The following is a 23,983-nucleotide window of genomic DNA, read 5'->3' as shown; positions in this document are numbered from 1 at the left end:
TCTGGCTGGACTTCCCCCTCTATGCACTCCTTGACCATAAATACAGCCTACCCCCAACCTTCAAGGACTAGCCTGTAGCTTGCTACAGCATGCATTTGCCCAATTGCTATTCCTCTGCTATTACCGAATAAAAGCAATTTCTGATCATTTGAGCTTGCCTCAGTTTACCTTCTTTAGTTTGACAGCACCAAGGTACTCGCTGCTGTTTGGAAGATTATCAGAGCTTTCAGGATAATGTTTGGCATCAAGGGCTGCAAAAGTGCGGCAGTTACACCACGAATTGGGAAGACAACTGAACTGACAAGCGTAACCCTGGATTTCAGACCTGCCACTCACTGGAGGGAACTCGGTGGTCTGTAAGCTCTAACATTGTCTTATGTTCTCTACTGTACATATAATCAGTCAAGGAAGAAATTTGTACCCAAAGATTTCTTTGTTTCCACTTTATCCCACACCTTCAGTTTGCAATTAATGTCCCAGCTCCCCATTCACAGGAAAGAAAAATGGTGGAACTGTGGAAAAACTCCTAGAATGGTTTCCTAGTAAACATTCTTGGGCATTTGAGTGCAACATTTGGCTACACAGCTGAGACTTCAGTATTGGCCTTGCCCATGCTTCCTGCCCCAGGCACTGCTGCCTCTCCTGGACTGTTACAGCCCCTAAGGTGTGGACCATTCTTCCCGGTGTTCTTCTCTCCACATTCTACCAGTCATAACCTCTTTGTCCTTTGCCTCACTGGCCTAGCACTCAGCCTTTTTGCTCTCTGCTAGGGAACTGATAAATGTAATGTGAGCTAATCTGTTAATGACCATCAAAGGGCTTATCCTTTCCAGATAACATCTGCTGCCTTAAATGCTGTTAACATCAAGGCATAAGTAGGCTGGTAGTGGAAATATTTTAGATCAAGGAGATGTTTTCTTATCACTTCTATATTACATTAAATCAATGATGCCCCAATTCCCCACCCCCACTTCATGCAATTGATCAACCAGCATATCTATTTCCCTCACTCCATCATACTTTTCAATTTATTTAAGCATGGTATATTAGGAAAACCAATATTTTCCCTGATTCTTAACTGAGGTGTAGTTGATTGAATGGAAGTAACTAAATCTGTTGTACAGAAGCCTTGTTTAGTAAAATGAGAAATCACTAACAAAAATGACTCTACCAGGCAAGTAAATTGCTGGCTCATTTTCCTCACCCCCCTACCCTCATTCATACATTTTTTTTTTTTAAGAATTGTTTCAGGTTTATCTCTTTCTAGGATACCTTTTATTATCCCCCCAAAACTTCCCTCATTTATATCCTCATTTTATCCCACATGTCTTCCCATCCTAGCACTGTGGTTAAACTTAGGAACTCAGGAGCTAAACTGCCAGGTGCAAATCCTGACTCTACCATTTAATAGTTGTGTGACCTCGGATGAGTTAAGTTCACCTCTCTATGCCTGAATTTCTTAACTGTGAGATGGGATGTTTCCTTCCTCGTAAGACTGTTCTCAGCACTGAATGAATATATACATATGGGGGGGGGAGATATATATAGCACATAGACATAGAATGAGGTCTGGCACACAGCAAGCCTGGCATATGTACATACTGTTATTTATTTTATATGTGTGTTTATACATCTGCCTTCCAAAAATGTATGCAGTTTTGGAGGGCAGGAACTTTGTGCAGTTCATGTATAGCATTCAGTGCCCTGCCCATCGTCAGCACTCAATAAATGCTTATGTAACATATATATCTACATATATGGTTCCAATGAACAATATGAAAAAAGGCTTGGGCTCTTTTTCTGAGGTTAGAATGCCAAGCAACTGGCAACAGAACTCAAAAATAACATTTTTTTTTTTTCTCTAAAATCTCAAGGGCTATTGAGACCTCTAAACTCCAAGAATGAAAAATAGTTGTTTAGCTGATTGATTTCCTTGTTTATCTATGCTTTTGTAGTGTCTGGCCTGAAATGGCTGATTTTGATTGTGAGTCACTTTGCTTCCATATAGAAAATCCTTCTCTAATCAAAAATTGTTTCTCTTCATGTTAGCATTTATTTTCAGTTAAATTCTCACCTATTCAAAGAAAAATATTTTGAACTACTCATTACTTATTCATGTGTGCATATATATGTATATATTACATATATATGTTACATATATGCATGTGTGTATATATATGATATAAATACACATATCTGTAAACAGTCCTTCTCTGACTCATGTTTTCTCCCCAATATTTACTGTAAGAAACTTTATTCTAAAGACTCAAGTCCCTATATTCCCCAAAACTAAGTCCGAAGGATGCCTGCCTTTGGTAAAATTAAAAACTAGGTCACATCTGTTTTCCCTGCTCCCTTTGTAGCCAGGCTTTGTACCAGTGGGCATCCACGGCCTTCATACTTTCTTTCTCTTTCCCCAATCCCTTTGCCTGCCAGCTGCCTCAGCGACCACTGCAGTAGTCCAAGATCATTATCTTTTTTGCTCTACTCTTTGGGGGCTTTCTTTTTATCAGAGATCTAATCCACTATTGTGAGCTAATATGTTTATGGCTGACACTAACTTAGTCTTCCCAGATAAGGGACACATTAAAGTTTACATAACATCCAATCACATTTCCATCACAAAATGACAATAGAATTGCACCCTGAGGTGGGAGGAAAAGGAGGAGTAAGAAGGGAGATGAAAGGCTTCTTAAATTCCCTTGCATTTCAGCAAATCAGCTTAAATTCAACAAATAAGTTTGTGTTCTGCACTATGAGAAGCAAAGATGGCTCCCTGCTCTCCAGGAGTTGGACACCTAGTGGGAAGTTATGGCCATGACCTGGTCTACTCGGGAAGCCATTTAGCTCCAACCCAGGGTGAATGACGCCACATGAATGTCTGCAGCCCCAGAATTCACACTCATATCTAAGCATCCAACTATGCTGATTACTCCTGATTAGGGGGGAGTGGCAGAGGGCAAGGAGAGAAGTGTTGGACAAGTTGTCTACAATATGAAATCATGGGATATTTCTTTTATGAATATCAAGTGTGATCTATATTAGTATTTCCTAGGTTTAATTCTCCAAGGTCAGAAAATTGAATAAAACACTCTAAGTACTTATATAAGGTCCCCAGGAAAGTACCCTATGAATTTATGATAAATACTGAATCTGTTTGCCTAATCTGGTAGTGTCATTCATGTCCCATCTGAGTCTTTTCTGACCTCAGGACATACTTCCTTATAGGACAAAATGATGCACAGTGCCCTACTGGTCACCACCACAGAGAAAGATTTTGTTGTGTGGTTAAAAACTCAGCTGAACATTATATTGTCTTTTCTTTTACAGTGAATAGGAGTTAAGAATTAATTCACTCTTTGTGATTTTTATGGGGTGGGGGGCTTTGGTGAGATAAAATGAATAATAAATTTCTCTCATTATAAAGGACTAGTAACAGTTTACTCCTGAAAAAATAAATCAGCACTGAATGAGCAAATGTATAAATTTCCAAAACCTAGCAATGAGACAAGGATTAAATGAGAAAAGATTCAATATAAAGGGGAAACCAAATAACTCAGCCTGTTGTATTTCTCAGTGAACTGACTATGGATAATTATGCTGGGTCCTGAACACATTTTATACTCCTGATTTAATCTCAGTCTGGGCAAAATTCAACAGTTTTACTTATCATGATTACAGAAACCTGATATTCCCTAACGCCTAGCTCGGGAAACACAGGAGAAAAAATTCCAGCATTCCTTTTAATACTGAAATATTTTGAGCCATTTCCAGGTAAGTGAGCAAACAACCCAAGAGTTATCAATGAGATTTTCTTCTCTTCAGCAAGAGCCCATTCTTCTTTTCTGGTTCAGGTACCGTAATCAAAGACACCACTCAATAGTACATGGTGTGTGGAGAAGGAGACAGAAGATGGAAGGAACATGAATGTGAGCACTTTTTTTTTTTTAATTTTGCCCAAGAGAAATGTAAAGTCATTTGTCAGCCCAGCGATTTTGCACTGTCATATTCTATGACTGCCAAGAAACACACACACACACACACACACACACACACACACACACACACACACACACTATTCCATAGTGGAGTATGTAGAAGTATAAGGAGGGGTGTGATTGAACAACTGTGGTTAATCATAGGCATTTGCCAGCATGGCATTTTCATTCATATTAGTACATCAACATTACATTAAGTATATCAAGAATGAAGGAGACCGTAGAAACTGAGAGGCAAGATTGAGAGAGAGAGACTGAAAGAGACAGAGAAAGATAAAGAGATTTGAAAATTTATACTACAGACCGCACTTGTGAGCAGGGCAGTGTTTGGTACCAACTGCCCTATGTATATATATTTACCCCTAATTTTCATTTAGAAGATACAGATCTATATGGATGCTATCAGTGCCACTAATAATATAACATTAGTATATAACTCATATATTTTAGTTGCACTATTAAAAGTATTAATACTTTCTTAACAACAGAAAGTGTAGATGGCATTTTTAATATTTACTGGGAAAGTCACCTCTAGTGTGCTGATTTTCACTCTAATTTGGGTGGGCTAAAGGAGGAGGATAGTCATGTCACTTGCAGGCTACTATAGTCATCAGAAAACTTCATTAGCCTTTATGTTAACAGCCCATTTTATTAAACAAAAGTGAGAAATCAACAAAGTGAATTAGAATCTAGAGTTCTTTAATATTACCCTTCACTAATTTAAAAAAATTTTGGATTTAAAAAAAAATTGGAATGTGGAAAATTTGTCTTTTTAGAGAAAGTCTCTTGTGGTGGGAGGGAATGATTTGCAACTGATGACAGATGGTGTTTACATTTATAATTTCCATATTCTTCATGTTTGGAAATGGAATCAAAGGGAAGAAGGATCAAGCAACAGTTGCAGCCCCAGATACCATTTATGGCATCTTTCCTGGACATGTTAAGTACACTTTCAGAACAATCATCCTGCTAACTGGTGGAATGAGGTCATTGAGGGGCAGAAAACAGTGGGGACAATAGTGCAATGCTTTGCTCAATAGTCCTGGAACTGGCCCTCTCTGGGGCTTCATCTCTTTAAGTAAATACCATGTTTAATATGACTCTCTTTGTTGATCACTAGATGATTCCATGAAATAAAGGCTGTAAATTCTAGATATAAAGCTGGTTAGTGGAATTTCATATGGAGGAATACACAATTTTTTTTTGGAATGAAATAATTTGAACTCAGGAACTAATTCTGTGTGTTTTAAAAACATTAGTGAGGTTTTTACTTAGAGTGCTATAATCTTCAGAGTCCTGAGCAGCCAACACCTCTAAACATCTAGTCAACCTCCAAGAAACTAGGTTGTTTGACACTCAAATGCTGTCCTCTGACAATAAAAGACTATACTGTGCTGACCCTATGAAAAAGGGGAGATCTGATGGTTTCTCTCCAATACAACCTGAGGTAAATACATGCACACTTGGACCATGCTACTGCTATTCTACCTACCTGGGACCTTACAGACTTCCTTTCTTTCCTCTGACTTGTGGTCAAGGGGTGTAACTCTCTGAGGACTCTTGGCTTCCTTAACATTAGCATGCACTGCCCTAGACTAGACAGAAACTATAACCCTTAATGTCAACTAAGGCAAGGGTTTCTCCATGTCCTTTCCAATGGGACTAGGATGTCAGGAGGCAGCACTGAAACATGCTGTGTTTTTTTATTCCTCCATTACCTGGGAGTAAATATCTCAGTGTAAATAGCCATTTATATAAACAGAAAATAACTTGTTTTAAGTTCCATTTTTTAAGTTATTTTTTTATATAGCATACAGTATATATCATACCATCCACCCATTTAAAATATACAATTCAGTAGGTTTTAGTATACGCAAAGATGTGTGCAACCATCACCACAGTCAATTTTAGAACACCTTTATCACCACAGAGAAACCCTGTAAACTTTAACCATCACTCCCTTGTCTCTAATTCTGCACTCTAGAATTATAATTGCCTATCGCCTATTCTGGATACTCCATTTAAATGGAATGACATGATATGAGGTATTTTGTGACTGGCCTTTTTCACTAAGCATAATGTTTGCACGGTTCATCTATGATGTAGCAGATAGAGAGAGAGAGAGATAAATAGCTATAGATACTTTTTTTGTCTTCTGCCAACTGAAAGGGCCTCTCTGTCAGTGCCAGGAGGAGCCTGGTAATGATTAATTGATTTAGCTTTCAAACCAAGGCAGTGTGTATATAAGCAGGAGAATAGTGAGAGGGGCACAGGCCGTGTTTTTAATGGGGAAACTATGCTTGGGGCCCCTTTGTAATAAAGAAAGGATGGGGTGGCAATGAAGAAAGATAAATGACTATACAAATGAGTGTGTCCACAAAGAAGTGCATTATTAAGGGAGGTTTCAAGCTTCCAAATATCTCCTAATCCTTATATATGTGGGCACAAATTTCCTTTACCTTTTAGATTTTCCCTCTTAGCCAAATACTGGAAAATTTACAATGTATCAATATACATTCTGACACTGTCCACTGAATCTTTTGCTGCCTTGGCTGTCCTAGGGGTTTGGGGAAGTTACTAAATTTACGATATTCTGATTTTTCTGAAAATGGAAGGAAAACCTATCACACAGGGGTGCTATGAAGAAACACACAAGCAATAATCTGATGTAAAAAAAAAAATCTGCAGTCATGCTAAAGTAGGGACTGTGTGAGATTTTGTTCTCACATCGTGTGGAGGTAGATCTTCATAACATAATACTATTTCAGTCCGTCAGCTCTCCACAATTCATCAGGTTTAGAGTTGTTCAACCTTCTTGATTGAGTGGACATTTAAAATGACTGAAGACAGATTTTGCTCTGTTTTTGTTAGTTCAGTCCCTTGAACTTTTTGATAAGATTGCTAATGAAACCATGTCAAAATACTGAATTTTCTTCCCCTAAAAATAACCTTATTATTAAAAGTTGAAATGTAAATTCTGTATCTACTAATATTCTGAAACTCTTGGACTTTTCAAAAGCACCATTCTTATTTATTTTCTAGGGTCCAGGGTGGGGAAAGGGAAGAATGCAAATAAATCATAAATCTAATGTTTTCTAAAGCTATGGTCATAATTCAGGAGTCTTATCAACTTAAAGAGGGGCAGTCAAATCTTGACAGAGTGTTCAAACTTTTAACCATATATGCAACTAGGTTGAGTTGTGTGTGTTTGTGTTCACATAGAAGATAGTTCACCGTGCATATCCCCTGGTAATAGGAAGAGTGGTATTGCTTGAATTTAACCTTTTAACGTATTGGTGAGCTATGGATCTAGAACCTTAACAAGTACTTAATCATTGGAAACTTAAAACAGAAAACATCTACTTCTTATGTTTAATTTCACGAAAAAATAAAAACAGTTCATCATTATTTTATTGCACCATTAAGTCACTGTATCTGACTTAGTCTTTTCTGTACTAAAGATACTACTGTCTTAAAAGTACAAATTATATGCAATAATAAATTGGTATACAGTGAGAAAATGAAATGTATACACATATCAAGTGTATAAGTGCATGAATTCTAGTAGCACCTCTATATGACTATTTTTAAACAAAATTCTGTGGATTTAGTCTTCAAGAATTTTACTAATTTAAACTGCTAAGATAATGGTCATATCACTACATTGCTTCCAGTAATGAACCTGGATCTTATCTACTCTAATGATGATAATAGTTAACATTTATTCAGCAGTTACTTATGCCAGACATTTGAGCTCGGGTTACTTAAGCCTCAAAGCAGCACTCAGAGGTAGGTTTCATTTTCCACATAAGGAAAGTGAGGCTAAGAAAGGATACATAAATTTCCTAAAGCCACATGACAAGTTGCTGAACCGCAATTAGAAACCAAGTCCATCTGATCCTAAAGTTCATCCTATACCATCCTCTGCTGCAGACACTCTTCCAATTCTGCTCTCTGACTTCTGCTTTTAAGTCTAGTTTTCTGTGAGTAAACATAGCTGAAGGTTTTTCTGCTTTGTGTCATTCCAACTCTTTGTATAGACAATAGAATTACTAAAGAGTTCTACATGTCTCTTCCAGGAGATAGGCTTCATTTACTGTTCTTTGCTTTATGTTTTCACTTTCTTTCCTACTTTATTGTTAGAGTTTTTCTTATCAATTTTGGATTTATCATCTTGGTACTCTATATTTGATTCCCCATTCAACAACTCTACAACATTTAAAAAAATGCCTTTAAAATTTGATAAAATCTAAACAAACAAAAACAAAACACAAACTCTGAGCAGTTAAATTATATTAGAAACTAGGCTGGGAAGTTGGGCTAAGGGACTTATTAAAGTGCAGTCCATAAAGTAACTAAGCCAAAAGGAGACAGGCATGTAAACAAATAAATTAGAACATAGCTAATAAATACAATGGTAGGAACATGAGTAAATTGTGGGTGATGCTTTGAGAACTGATTAATTTTATGGAAGTGGAGGTAGAGGTGGAGGAACAAAAATTAGAAAATGACACCTGAGTTGAGTTTTGAAATATGAATAAGAGTTTGCCTGGTGGGGAAGTGAAAGCTTGAAATGGTTATAGGAGGGGGAAAGGATTCTGGACCAAGGGTAGATATATCATGAGTGATCTAACTACCCAAGACATAAGTTTGAATTACAGTTTCCCAAGGATAACTCTAAAAATGCACCTCTCTCCAAAGCCATCATCTTCAAAATGCCAGCGCCCATTGATACACATCCTTCACGTCAGGAGCTCAGAATACTGTTGTGGCAATTTAAATACAAGTTACACCTACACCCTGTAGGTGTATGTTCTGTATGTTCTCTGAAGATCTTATTTGACCTTAGTATTCATTTTTTGTTATTTTATAGGCTAGCATTCCTGGATCTCCTGATATTAACAGGATCAATCATTAATACCATTCTACAGAAAAAGGGGCATGAGACACTGTTAGTGTTATTATTTCTTTAAAATTTAAGAAATTATCACTTCTTTATTATTAAGAAAAAGTCCAAAGCAGAGTGTGATTATCTTAGCCATCAAAGATAAAAGTTGAAAACTACCCAACTGGACTACACTGCTTGAGGGCAAGATATACTGGCAAATACCTTTTAGCAATTCTTGCATACCAGGCTTTTTTCTAATAAGTAGGTTACAGCACTAACTCAATTTAATCTTCTCAACATCCCTGTGAGGTGGGCATTACTGCAATTTCCATATTACAAATGTGTGAACTGAGGCACAGAGAAGTTTAGTAACTCAGCCAAGTCACACAGCTCATAGGCATAGAGTCAGATTAAGACTCAGGTAGTTTGGCTCCAAAGTCCATGTTCCTAACAACTGACTGTATTAGGCTGTTTACTGAATAGAATAGAAGAATCTTGTTTCTTTTAAGGTCATTCATCAAATTATTCTTCAGCTCAACTTTTTCAGTGTTGTACACTATAAGGACACAAGGATAGAAGTCAAAGTCTCTGCCCTAAAGGAGCTTACAACTTTTCTTTAAAGATAATATTAATATTCAAAGCAATCAGAAAGTACAGCAAGATGAATTACAGATGCAGTAAGCAAAAAAGCAAAATAATAATAATAATAGAAAAATAATTAAATTAAATTAAATTAATTGACTTCATTATTTCATTTTGTGATGACAATTTTGGTTACCTATTGTGTACAGAGCTTTACAAAAGTGTTAACAATCTACAGTTTCAGGGGGTTTATAATCTAGCTAGGGAGGGTTTTTTTACGCCTACATGAAAAGGAACAGTGACACGAGGAATACACCATTAGGAAAGTGAGAGAAGAATTAGTTAAAAAACAGTCATCTAACCTATATGGAAAAAGAATCTGAAAAAGAATAGATATATGTATATGTATAACTGAACCACTTTGCTGTAAACCTGAGAGTAACACAACATTGTAAATCAACTATACTCCAATATAAATTTAAAAAAAGAAATACTCATCTAGTGTCTATTATGTATACAGTTCTATACCAGGCATAGCAAAATGCAAAAACACTTTGTAAACAAGATCAGCGATAAGCATTAGTTTATAATTTAACAGGAAAAAAGAAAACACGCATATAGAATTCCTCAAGAAGGACTGTTAGGTAACAGAGTAACAGATGAAAGCTGGCAGCTATGTTGACCCATAAAGTAAAATGATGCAAAGTAGAAGAACACGTATTAAGATATATGACAATCTTCAGACACTTCAGGAAGGTGAGAGGTTTGAGCCACTCCTAAGGAAATGAAGCCCATACACTGGCAGGGTGCTGACAGGGCAATCTGTACAAGGTCTCCAAAACACCATGAAGGAAATGAGTCAATAGTTTGAGGGGCATGAGGCAACAGGACTTGGCTGGAATAGAGGCAGGCCAAAAGGAAGGGTAACAAGTGATGCCACTGGGGAAGGATGGTGTGGGCAGTTGACAGAGGGTCTTCAATTCTGGGCTTAGGGTGAAAATGTGACTCATTAGGCATTCAGGAGCTATGTTGGTGGGTTAGGGTAGAGAGGGAAAGAAAAGATTGTCTGGAAGATGTGTGAAGGATAAACTGTATGTAGGAGAGACTCAGGCCAACAACTCAAAGTAAATGGCTAAGCTAGAGGCTGTAAGATTAGAGATGAAGCTGAATTTGAGAGAGACGGAGAGAGAATTGAAGCAAGGGACTGATTAGATTACCAAGGTTGCTAATTGAAATAACTTATTTAAAAATATATTAAAGGACCAAGAGAAAAGACAGCTATTAGAAAAGGAAGTAGAGGAGGGTTAGGAGGAGGAGAAAGGGGATGAAGAAGGTGGGGTAGAAAAGGAAAAAGACTGTGATTGCGTGAGTGAGTGTGTGTGTGTGTGTTCTGATTTACCTAAAACAATCACCATACTCATAAGTAGTGTCAGTAAATCAATTCTACAACATTTTCTTTTATCTTTCAATTACTACTGTAGTAGGAGCTTAATCTTTATTGTACATCCAAATGTATTCAGTAGTGGTAGGCAAATCTCTCCTTCTCTATCACAGGATGTATGTTGTACATGTAGAACCAGCAGGTGCTAATCAATAATTGGGCTTTATGGAACAAGATGACATTTTTACTGCACATATTTGCTTCCATAATCCCAAGAACATGCAGATTTTTTCCACAAGTATTGCGGAGATTTTTTGGAAATATGTGTTATCTGCATTTAGCACTTCTTATGAATATTTCTAATACTCGTTCACAATGCACACAGGTGTTAACTACAGCTTAACAAATGCACATGTGCTTAGGAACACACTGTTTGTAAACTGCAACCTTTGTAGAATGTTTTTCGAAGCCCTGCAGCATTGAACATGAGGCAGGCCTACTCTGCTCTATCCATCCCTTGACAATACATTCAAGGAAAATAGAAAACGATGGCCTCCCAAATCTGTGCATTAGTGAACACAAACTCAGCCATACAATGACATCTTTCTCCTTAAAAATAATGATGCAGGCTGTCTCCATTACTTAAGGAAGCCAGAGCTCACACTGAAAGGTGTCAAAAAACACTGTATTATCCCACTTTGCCTGGAGCTGCCTTGACAGCACCTTTCCTGCCATAAAAGTGGATTATAGGCAGGGTAGTAATCAGCCAGGAACTTAGTAAAAACTAGGTTCTTTTCAGAGCAGGGTGTGAACCTGTGAACATCCTAAAAAGAGTTTACCACCACACTGACTAAGGGAACAATTAGCTCCCTGCTGCCTTAAGCTAACCAGAAACAGCATGGCCTCTTGCTACAGGTTGGTGAAGGGCAGCAGGGACTTAATTGGTCCTTTGATGAAAACAATGATGAATGCTCTGCAGAGTCTACTAAGTAACAACTAAGCATAGTTGTGCTGAGCTCTAAGGATTTTTGGTGAGAGCTGCCATAGGAATGTGCAGAGAAAAACCAATATGGGGAAAAGTGAGAGACAGATGGGAAATGAAAGGGAGAGAGGCAGGAGAGGAACTAGATGATACTCAGACAGGCAACAGAAGCAGAAAGCAAGAGTCAAAGACAGACAGGAGAGACAGCAAACTGAGTTCAAAGAGTTCAACAGATTTAACCCAGTCCAGTTCAGCAGGACTTCTCTGAGATGTCCAGCAACTGTGCACAATTACAACAAAGGATGATCCCCAGGTGAGCACCAGAGAGGTCCCCTAAGGACCCCACAATAGCAGATGTTCTATTATTTCACTAGATTTTCCACCTACCACCCTAATTAACTCAGTGGACTCTCACCGGCTAACACTGAGATTCTAGTGAGACACAAACTCAAGACAGACCCTAGATTGAGAGCCGATGTTGCCATGTACGTCATAGAAAGTGTTGTGAGGGGAAGAAAACCCAGGCAGGAAAAGAGCCACAATTGGAACTCTTCCTCATCTCTTCCCTTGAGTGAGATTTGTCTGTCTATAGGAGACCAGCAGATTTCCTCTTGGTTCTCTATCTGGGAGGATGACCATTGGTACCATGTTGGTCTCTAGGGCATTAGGTTCTTCTTTATATTTGTGTACCTTTATGATACAAATAATGATGATAGCTATTTATTGAAAACTTACTGCGTGCAACTCATTGTGCTAGATGCCAAAACTGATTTTTAATCTTCACAGTGATCCTATAAGGAAGGTATTGTTATTAGCTTCATTATTCAGAGGTTGGTGCTGAGAGCTCAGAGAAGTTAAGTACATTTCCCAAGCCCAGGTAAACAAAAGGCTGCAGCCTACATAGAGAATGGACTTGAGGACACGGGGAGGGGGAAGGGTAAATAAGCTGGGATGAAGCGAGAGAGTAGCACTGACATATATGCACTACCAAATGTGAAATAGATAGCTAGTGGGAAGCAGCCGCATAGCACAGGGAGATCAACTCAGTGCTCTGTGACCACCTAGAGGGGTGGGATAGGGAGGGTGGGAGGGAGATGCAAGAGGGAGGGGATATGGAGATATATGTTTATGTATAGCTGATTCACTTTGTTATAAAGCAGAAACGAACACACAATTGTAAAGCAATTATACTCCAATAAAGATGTTAAAAAAAAAAAAAAAAAGGCTGCAGCCTACGTTCAAGCCCAGGTATGTGGATCCCAAAGTTAAACTTGTTTCACTCATCTGCTATGACCCCTTACTTTTCAGGAATAAAAAGTTGGTATTTTGCTAAGCAACATACTCTTAAAGCAATTATAAAAATAGATTAAAATTTTTGATTTGCCAAGCAGACAGTTCATAAAACAGTGTAGACTGGGATCATCAATGTGAACGGATGATCAAATCTCAAGACTTTTCCTCAATCAATCTCAACTGGTTCTATTTTTCTTCAGTATATTCACTACTTAGGCACACAGGCTATTCTCACTCTCCAGGGAGATTCTGCTTCTTAATCCATAAATTTTAGCTAGTATCTATGACCTGACGGAGAATCCTTCTGAGCTTCTACACCAGAGGTCCTAGACATTGACATCTTCTTGTTTCTAAATTCTACTCCTTCCTAGGATTTTCCATTAATTTTATCTTTCCTGTCTAAGAAATACCCTGAGATACCAGCTCAGTTGTATAACAAACGTGACTGGCATTCCTAGAGAACAGTATATTCTTTAAAAAATTGGTTTATATACAGCTTCTTGCTCTTAAGGACTGTAACTTTGGCATACACCAAGAGTCTGACCACTTCTCATCAACTTCAGGATGCTACCCGTTAGTCAAAGCCGCCATCGTCTCTTGTATGGATGATTCCAACAGCTTCCGACCATGTCGTTCTGCTTTCACTACTTTTCCTCTGCTGTTTATTCTCTACAGAGTGGAAAACAGCTGGAATGATTCTTTGACATCCTAAATTAAGACTGTGTCCCTCCTCTGCTCAAAATCTTCCCTGGCTTTCCTTCTCAGAGTAAAATCTAAACTTCTTCTGATGGCCTAGAAGGCCCTACGGGGTCTGCTCCTTGCCTGTCCCCTCCAGCCATGCCAGCCTGCCTGCTATTCCTCAAGCATGAGCATTCAAAGCATGTCCCCCTTCAGGAACTTTGCATCTGTTAGTCCCTCTGTTTAAATGTTCTTCCTCCAATAGTCATACATCTCTCACCCTCGATTCCCTTGGGTCTCTGCTTAAATATCACTTTATCAGTAAAGCCTTTCCTGACAACCAACTGTACACACTATTTCTTTGATTTAAGATGTCCTTTCCTTTTTTTTAACTTTAACATCTCTGAGAATTAGACATACCTTACAATTGATGGCATCTTCCCTTATAATTGGAAGCTCTTCTGTTCTTCTTATTGGTGGATAAATATAGGTGCATATTTGCAATTACTCACGTCTTTGGTTTGATGAAATACGGTAATATAGCCCTACTTACTCACTTCCACATCATCGCTTTTTATGCCCCATTTTATTTTCTCTCTAAATCACCCTGTGGTATACTACATATTAGTCTAATTCCTCATTTTTTTTTTTCTTCTTCAACTAGAATGTAAGCCCCATGAGAGGAGGAACTTTTTCACTTTGGGTCACAATTGTACTCCCACATCCAGAACTCTGCTAAGCATGTATTAGACACTCAATAAAATACTTGTTGAATGAAAGTTTCTCCCTGATATTTCATTCAAATATGAGCCTGCCACCCTATGCACAACCACATGTCCCTCATATTATGGAATAGTTAATAGAGAGACACTAGATTCTCATAGATGGTAAAGGGGGGTATAGCATAGTCTCTCCTGAAACCATATGCATAAAAAACTGGAAGCAAACCACTAACCATCCAGTGAAAAATCATAGGCATATTTCAAAATGATAAAACCTTAAGATACCTCTACAGCCCAAAGGGGGAAAAAGTAAATATCCATCAAACATCCTAATAACACTCTTAGTTGATGAACTTGGCCTAGACAAGGGGCTCTGTCAGATCCTGGAAACAGTTTTCTCCAGAACTATTTCTAAGGTCATTGATTCAGAAATTTGAAGAACAACTCCATTTTCATGACTGATTTCTGTTTGCAACGTATTCCTAAAGATTTCTGGACTTTACTGAGAACACCATCACGCTGGAGCGCAGTTCCTCCCGTGCATGTACATCTACCAGGAGAGAGGAAGAGCTGCTTAAACCCTGCAGCTGCCCAAGTGCATTCATTAGTGGAGGATCTAGTCTATGCACAGATTTCCAAAAGGTGTGACATATTTTATGCAGTGTATATTTTATGGGTTTTTAAGGGGTTTTTGTCATAAGCCCCTGTAAATAAATGATTTACCAGTGTAACCACTGAACCACAAGATCATTCCCTTTGTTTTTGTAATTCAGTGAAAACTTTAAAATTCTATGACTGGGGTCCCCAGGGAGCAGCTCCCAATTTGTTCAAACAAAGGAATTTACAGCAAATTCCATGAACTTGTCTCTGAACAGTCACCAGAATTTGATGTTTCTTATGTTCTTCGATGGACATGAGCATTTCAGTGCTTTGTGGACAACAGACTTGCCTGTGGAAATCCAGTTGCTTTGAGTGGCAGATGTCCCTGTGAATGTATCTTCCTCACTAAGGTTGTATTTTCTGTCTTCTAACTTAATAGCCAGACCAATTTTAAGGAAAATTGGGTTGAGAGAAATAGTTTGAGACTGAAGATTTCTGTGTCAAAAATACTGCACCCTGGGGCCAATTTATACAGCAGGGAGAGAATGGGCATGCAACATGATAACTGACAGGGCCTCAGGAGCAAGCGTGCTTTCGGGTGTCACAATCAACTTCATATATTTTGTCTTGGCCTCAGAGACCCTTAAATAGAAACTACCCCCACTCCAAATAGTGTACTTGTGGTGATTCCAGAAGACACCATTCTCCTTTGAAAATAAAAACAAAAAAATTCTCCTCTCTTTCAACTCTGGGTCCTAGCTTTCTGGCATTTGCACTTGAAAGTTTTCCAACACCTTTGAAGTGAGAGACTTGAGATTTTTTTCTGGCTGCTTAGAGTACATAGTTCAGTAGATCTCAATGTTCCTTGGACGAATTAGTTTTTTCCTGTCCTTTCAGTCACAGGAAAAGCTCCTGTGTTACAACTCAGTACCATGTCAGGGAGATACTGCTCTAGTGACTCCTTCCCTCCTGCTCACTGGCTGTACAAAATCTGGTCAAACACAGAGGAAGGTTTCTTTTGTCTCTTACCCCTCATATGGTGCACAAGAGGGTCATTGGAGAGATCTACTTTTTAAAATAAGCATCTCTTCACATTTATTAAATTTCTTTCAGGGAAAACAAAAATTATTAGAAATCAAGTTGCACGTGAATCAACTAGCCGTCCAGAAAAATGCAGCTAAATGGAGCAGCTGGGTGTGTTTGCATTCTTGGTTGACTCCAGGAAAGGTGTTATGTAAACCAAGACAAGAAAATGTTATTTGACCCTCTTCCAGGAAAAGAGCCTTTTTAATGAATAGATGATTCCCTACATTTCACAACTCCTCTACTCCTTCATGCAAGATGCACACAAACTTTTTCAAGTTGGTGTTATTTTCATCCTTGACAGTTAACACTCTTTTGAGCAAACTGGCCCTGACAACCCTCATAGGAAATATCTACTAGTGTATAAAACAAGAAGATATTATAGAGTGGGGTTGATAATTAACTCTAGAGCGCTGGACATCAAACTGTAGTGGGCTTAAGATCCAACTAAGATTTTGTTAGAGGAACTGAATCAGAATCGCTAAGTGGGGCCTGGGAGTCTGAATTCTGATCATACATGTTGGATGATTCGAATACAAGTGATCTGTTGGCCAGACCCTTAGAAGTCCTGCTCACAGAGGTGACTTCTCCATGGGAAGTTTATGGAAGAAACTATTAACTTAAAGGTGTCTTCCCCCTTAGGTTTACCATATTATCTAATAGAAAGCCATTTTTATTGAGGTATTGGGGGGCACTATCTATTAAAATATGAATATATTAACTTGAAAAATGAGTACATTTAATGTATCAAGTACTATTAATATACTGAGCATAGAAAACACGTTGCTTGACTTCAACCAGGAGAAGAATTCTGAAAGACTGGAACAGGCAAGAATTAATGAGTCACTGCAATAGGGCTCAAGCACACTAGGGAACAGCAAGACATCAACCAAGAGTAGGAGGAATGAGATTTCTATATATGACTAGAAATAATATATTAGCCACTCCTATGCATTACCTTCCAGTTTACAAAATGTTTTCATGGACACTTTTAATTTTATGCATTTATAACAACCCTTGTAAAGAAATTAGTAGTATCAGAAGTATATTGGCAAAATGTGTCTAAAGTCAAATTTTCTGGGTTTAATTCTGTTTCACTACTTTCTACCTTTTTGAGTTCAGACAGAAAATTAACCTCTCTGTGTCTCAGCACCCTCATCCATGTAGTAGCAACGATAATGCCTACCTCGTGAGGCTGCAACAAAGCTCAATGAGATGAACACAGATTTAGTTGTCACAGTGTCTGACGCGGAGCAAGAGACCAAACACGAACTTTTCTTATTTTTCATTTGAAAGGGAAACTAAGACTCAGAAAATGAAGTGGGTCAAAATAGCTTGCCAAATAGTCCCTCAAGTCCTTTCTGCTATGCACACAGAGAATATATGTGTATATATATTATAATTAAAAGAAGAAACCACAGTGGCAATGTTATCTGTTGGTGCCAAATCAGAATGTATAGACTCTATAGCAGTTTGTGACAAAAAATGCCACAGACCTACAGACACCCTCTGGCTCCGTAACAACTGGCCCCCCAACCGACTCATGCCGAGTATGACACTTCCTAATGCACTGCACAGTGCCATCTACTACCTTTCCCATGGGGAATAAACTATAATAGAAATAAATCACCTCCAGCTACTCCTGCAAAAGTAAAGTGCACCAAAGTTGTAATTTCCTTAAAGCTTTTGATCTAAGTGTTAAACAGCAATGGTTGTAAAGCATAACGTGAGATTTTCCTTCCCTCACTCTCCTAAGTATTGAACTCCAAATTACCCAGTTGGCACCTGGAGTGTGTGCTCTACATTATGTATGGAGGAGAAATATTGACAGTGAATGCACTTAACTAAGCCCACCCCATGCTCTGAGGTTCAAACCAGAGAGTATCTGTGATCAATGCCCTCATGGAGCTGTTAAAAAGCCAATGTGTACAAGACTCTGGTCTCCAGATGAGCGCCACAACATGCTTATTAAGTAAAAAAACAAAAAACAAAAAAAAACCCCACTGTACTAATGTGTATCAAGTGGCTAGGTGCAAAGGGAACCTGATCTGGAAAGGATTTTAGCCTCTGGTCTGCAGCATCTCTTTCCTTTCTGTCCTGTGCCTTTTTAGTTAAAAGCTTTGACAGAGAAGCACTGCGAGTCATCTTTTTTTCAACTAAGTAGATAGTTCTCTTTTTCCTTCGGTTTTATTATATATTCACAATTTAGGGTTCCCATTAATCTCATGCTATTTGTACCTAAGTCATTACACCTAGGACTGCTAATGGTTAAATGGTTGGGGCAGAGAAGCAATGGTATAAGACTCAGCTTCAGGCCTCTAAGCAAAACTCTGCCAAGGACTTACTCCCCTCAAGCTAGAGTCTTCAGAATAAACACAGGAAATCTCCTGCCTTAAACCAGGGGCCACTGCAAAATTTCAGTGCTGCACAAATATTGTGACCATTAATCTCATGCTAGTTGAATTTTTTTTTTTTTCCTATAATAGTAACTTCAACGTTCAGTATTTCTAGCAAAAGTAATTCCAACCTCTAGCTACAGACATAGTCCTGTTCATTCCTGCTGAGTGTTTCTCTGGTAAATGTTACCATTCTCCTGGGCTCTGGGTTCCAATCACCATGAAAAGTGTTCTCCTGCCAGTTGTCTCAGAGCATGGTGTTGATGAGGTCAAAGATGGCTGCCGGCCTGATCTGGAATACTAGTGATGACATCACTTTAAGAGCCAGGCAGGACAGCAGACTCCAATTCCCAGACTCCAATTAGCAGTCCCAGACTCCAATTCCCAGACTTCAATTCCCACTGACAGTACAGCCAGGCCACAGCTAGACCAGCTTCTGGTTTGGCTTGCTGCAGGATGACATTTTGGCTGTATTCTGAGAACCTTTGAAAGGACAAGCTAGTTTGTGGAATTCATTTAATTTCAAGTTTGTGTATTTGACAGTATCCTCAAATTTCAACTGAGACAATCCCAACTTAGACTAGCTTAAGAAAAAAAAAAATTCTTGGCAATGAAAGTCCAAATATAGATCTAGAATCAACTACAGCAGGGTCCAGCTCTTCCAAAGATTGATAATCAACCTTTCTCTTTCTCCATCTCTGTCTCTCTCTCCTTTTGTCCCTCTTTCCCTTCATCCTTCCATCCCTCTGCTTTGTTTTTCTCTCCACTAGTTTTATTCTTGGCACATTTTGTTTCCCCACAGAGGGAAAGTCTGTTAGGCCCAGTTCTCGGAAGCATTTTCACCCCCGTAGCTTTCATAAATGACCCCATGAGGACTCTGAGTCAGCAGGCTGGGTCCCCTCACCACTCCTGAACCAATCGCTGTGGTCAGGGTGGGGATGCAGTGTTCTCATTGGCCAGTTGTGAGTCAGATACTTTCTCCTGGGCCTATAGGTGCAAGCAGATTTATAAGAGAATGGACTGATGTTCTTTAAAGAAAGGGATGGTTGACAAGCAGAAAAATTACATTTCATTTTATCAGACATGGTGAATCAGATTATAACTGTCCAGCACTCAGCCTGGTTTTGTATCTCAACTAGGAACTATGCTTTGTATCTCTTTTCTCTTAAGGAGGCTAGTGTACAACCTCCATTTTCTACTGTTGTGCATTGAAGCGGTCTGCTTGTTTTCATGTTACGGTGCATGGAAACTACTAAAGATGGTTTTTGTTTATAGAATCCCCTGATGAAATGTCTCAAGGGTTTCTAATGTTGTTCATCACCGTATTGAGCTAAAAAGCTTTCCAGCTGCACAGGGAAGGTGTTCCTGTGTTGTCCTCCAAAATTCTTGTGGCTTGTGGTACAGTGGTGTAAGGACTACCATACTGATGGGTCTATTGTGTCAGTGTTCCACTTGACCAGTTATGGGGACAAGGCATCTGGGCATCAACAGTGCTGAACGAAAACCCATCAAGTAGGCTTGGAGAGTTTCTTGGGGACAACTAAGCTTGTAGGAGAGGTGTAGTTTTTTAGATCTTCTAAAGGTCTTTAAACTTTTCAAAGTGAATTAGCAGAGTGTGGATTAGTCCTTCCAATATTCCTACAACTGAAATTTAGAAAAAAAAAAATCACATAGTAAACTGTAGTCAAAATTATTCTGTTGGACTTCCCTGGTGGCGCAGTGGTTGAGAATCTGCCTGCCAATGCTGGGGACACGGGTTCGAGCCCTGGTCTGGGAGGATCCCACATGCCGCGGAGCAACTAAGCCCGTGTGCCACAACTACTGAGCCTGCGCGTCTGGAGCCTGTGCTCCGCAACAAGAGAGGCCGCGATAGTGAGAGGCCCGCGCACCGCGATGAAGAGTGGTCCCCACTTGCCGCAACTAGAGAAAACCCTCGCACAGAAACGAAGACCCAGCACAGCCATAAATAAATAAATAAATAATTAAAAAAAAAAAAAGCCAGACCCTTAGCTCTTTAAAAAAAAAAAAAAATTATTCTGGTATTCCATGGGTTTCTGATGGATGATGTCCTACAGAAAATTATAAGGATGCTCACCGGGATTTCCCACAATATCCAATATAGGACATAATTTTAATCAAATTAACGCGCTAGACCAAGCTGGGCAGATGTTGCTTTGGTGTTGGTGATTAAAATGAAAAGATAAAGGTGTTCTAATATTACATGTCTTTAGCTTTTGATATTTTTTCCTATTTATGAATCAAATTGCTAAGAGATTGTTCACGTTTCATAGGGTCGAATACCCAAATATTTTGAGACAAGTAGGGCCATGCACGTCCATGCTCCTTATTAAGAACTGTCAAAGTGTAATATCATGGTCTAACTTCTTTGTAATGCCAAAGCTCAAGCTGCATGCAGTGTTACTCCTGCCATTCTACACCTGTGCAGAAGACTGGTGAAGAAGGGAACTAGAGAAATATACCCTAGACCTATGGGTAACATAGTTGATTTTTCCTGTTCCAACATCTCTCTACACATTCTTTCCCCCTAGCTGTCCTCTGCTTTGAATACTAGTTCTTCCTCAAAATCATCTTTAAAGCATGTCACTAGAGCAGAATCTATGTCATGCAAGCACTGCATACTGACCACATGGATGTTATTGCATTTACCTCTATGGATACAGATAGAAACCATCAAAACTCACAGATAAATGCAGTGAAATATGAAGGGCATGACTCTACTACCTTCATCAAATGTGCAAAAAAATTTTTATGCACACAAGTTAGCATGAATCTTTCTCTTCAGACCTTTAAGAAACACAATAGTGGTTCTTGCCATATTTATGGACACAACTAAGATCAGATGCCTGCATGGGAGTCACAGTTGCTAATTTGCCATGTTTTCACCATTTATTTTATAATTCATCCAGATACAATTACTAATTAGCTACTGTTGGTAAACTTAGATTTGTGCACAAGTCAATGCTTTGCTGATCTGGTTCCTTCTATTTTCTGACATATCAGGAAAAAAAACATGGTTTGCATGGTTTCTGTTCCAAGAAGCTGAATGTTCCTCAATTAGAGTAACTAATTAGAAAAGCCAGTTTAACACCAAGTGCAGCCATCCTGTTTGAGAGCTGGCATATTTGGGTAAATGGAAATGTTTTACACATGCTAGATGTTAATGATTGAAGTTTCATTGTAAAGAAAGCATCGGTGCCAGATTGGGAAAAATAATTCACTTTTAAAGTATCTCATTGAGGTTTTACTTTGTGGCAGTTTATTAGTCTATTACTCAGCTGTCTAATTTTCTTTTTCCCTTCCTTCCTTGCTTAAAGAGCCCAAATTAGGTTCAGAGCAGCATTGCACTTAGGTAAAAAAGCTTTTCAGTCACCTTTGCATTAAGAGACAGCCATAGTATCTTTTTTCTTGTCACTGAGGTAGAAGTGGATATGTACTAGAGATTCCTGGGAAAGCTTTTGTTTTACTGATGAAAACAAACATTTGTGGCTGGCATAACCCCGCTCTTCTTTCTGCCTTGAATAGAACCCAATATATGAAGTTGAGGCCATCATCCTACAATCATAAAGGAAAACCCAAGAATACTGCAGATATGTTAGCCCTGGCAACAATAAATATTGAACTAAGAGCTACAGCCTCCTACCTCTAGCTTTCTTGATTTATGAGAAAAAGAAACCCTTATTCTAAAAATCACCACAAAATGGGTTTTTTGTTACTTTCAACTGAACCCATGAAACTGACACGTGAACTTCACTTTCTCTTATACTGTTCAAGAGCTCCACTCAAGTGTAATCACCAAGTGAAAGGGTTCAACATCAGCCAAGAATTCCATTCAACTTAAACCCATGTCAATTATGTGAACATGTGAATTTTAGTTTTCTGGGAGTTTTCTGATATGCACTGTATACTTGCAGATTGTTTCCTTAATATTTACAAGCTGTAATTAACCTCTTTTTCTAAATAAAGGAAACTGAGGGTCAGAGAGGACAGGTAATGTTTTAAAGGACACAGAGCTAATAAATGGCTATGTCATGACTAAAGCTCAAGTTTTCTGATTCCAGGCCTGGCGTTTCTCTGTAATACACTGCATCTGGGTCAAAGAGGAAAGGACAACCAGAATTCAGTCCCGACTTCAATACCAGCAATGGAAAATTCTGCTTATTCCAAACCTGGAGGTAATGCAAGTTGCATGTAAGATAGACTGAAATAAGAGGGCTGGAATGTAGGTAGTGGTGCAAGTGTGTGGGTACAGGTGGTAGGCTCAGAGCGCTGGTGTATCACTGTCTGACTCCTGCTGGGTTTATTCTCTTACTTTCCAGCAGTGTGACCTCTTCCATGTGTGAACCCCTGCTCACTGGGGCAGTACAGAAAACTATTGATTGTCCATCTCATTTATAACTTACGGGCCATTATTTGTTATTTGGAAGTTCACCATCTTCTTGAACTCTGGGAAGCAGCTGAGAGAGCCACTTTACACAGATGTCTAAATAAATCAAATGGAGATACAGCAAGTTATGTTAGAATTTTCTAGCACTCATGACCAAAATCATCAACAGATATTAGAGAGCATTTATTGTGAACAGTCAGGTGCTGTAAGCTTGGTACTCCTGTCATGCCCAGAGGTTTTAAAATCATGATTCTTGATTTACAATTCCTGAGTTTTATGCCAGAGACAAGTGAGGGTCTAAGGACATTCAGTGTGTTGTGTCAACCCAGTGGCTCTTCCAAAGACAAATCACTAGAGGCCATGTTATTAAGGCCATCTCTCTCTCTCTCATTTTTCTTTCTTTCTTTTTTTTTTCTTTTTTTTTTTTTTAGTGTGCTCTTCTCATTCCTAGGCCAGCTTTGCGGCCCTCAGCTGCATACAATTTGGAGAATACCCTCCCACTTTAAACTGGTACTATCTTGCCAGAAATGATACTACCAGTAGCTATTTCAATCACAAACGTTTCTCTGGAGGACAGTATCTGATAACTCTTTGCATCTTCCATAATCTTCCCCACAGTGTCTTGCACAGTGTAGGCCCTAAGTAACAGGAAAAAGCCTAAATAAGAGAAAGGGGATATAGAAAGGTCAACTTCAGACTTCAGCTACTGATATTTTACAGTGTTGCCTTAGGTTAACTGAGGCTGGGAAAAAAAAAAACACAAGGCAGCTCACTGAGCCATTCCAGTCCTGTATTTTGCCTGAGGTGCAGTGAGATTCGGTTCTTCCCTTTGTAAGTCAGTGGCCTTTGTGTGTCTGGCATTGACCTGAAGGCATAACAAGGCTGTCAGGGATGGTGTCTCTCTTGTAGAGTCATATCCCTCGAATAAAAGAGAGAGAATGCCTGAAGGTAGCAGGGTGATGAGAATGAAGACAC

Source organism: Balaenoptera musculus, chromosome 4 (genome assembly GCF_009873245.2).
Source record: "Balaenoptera musculus isolate JJ_BM4_2016_0621 chromosome 4, mBalMus1.pri.v3, whole genome shotgun sequence".
In the NCBI taxonomy this organism is placed as follows: domain Eukaryota; kingdom Metazoa; phylum Chordata; class Mammalia; order Artiodactyla; family Balaenopteridae; genus Balaenoptera; species Balaenoptera musculus.
Note: the sequence above shows the minus strand (reverse complement) of the source record.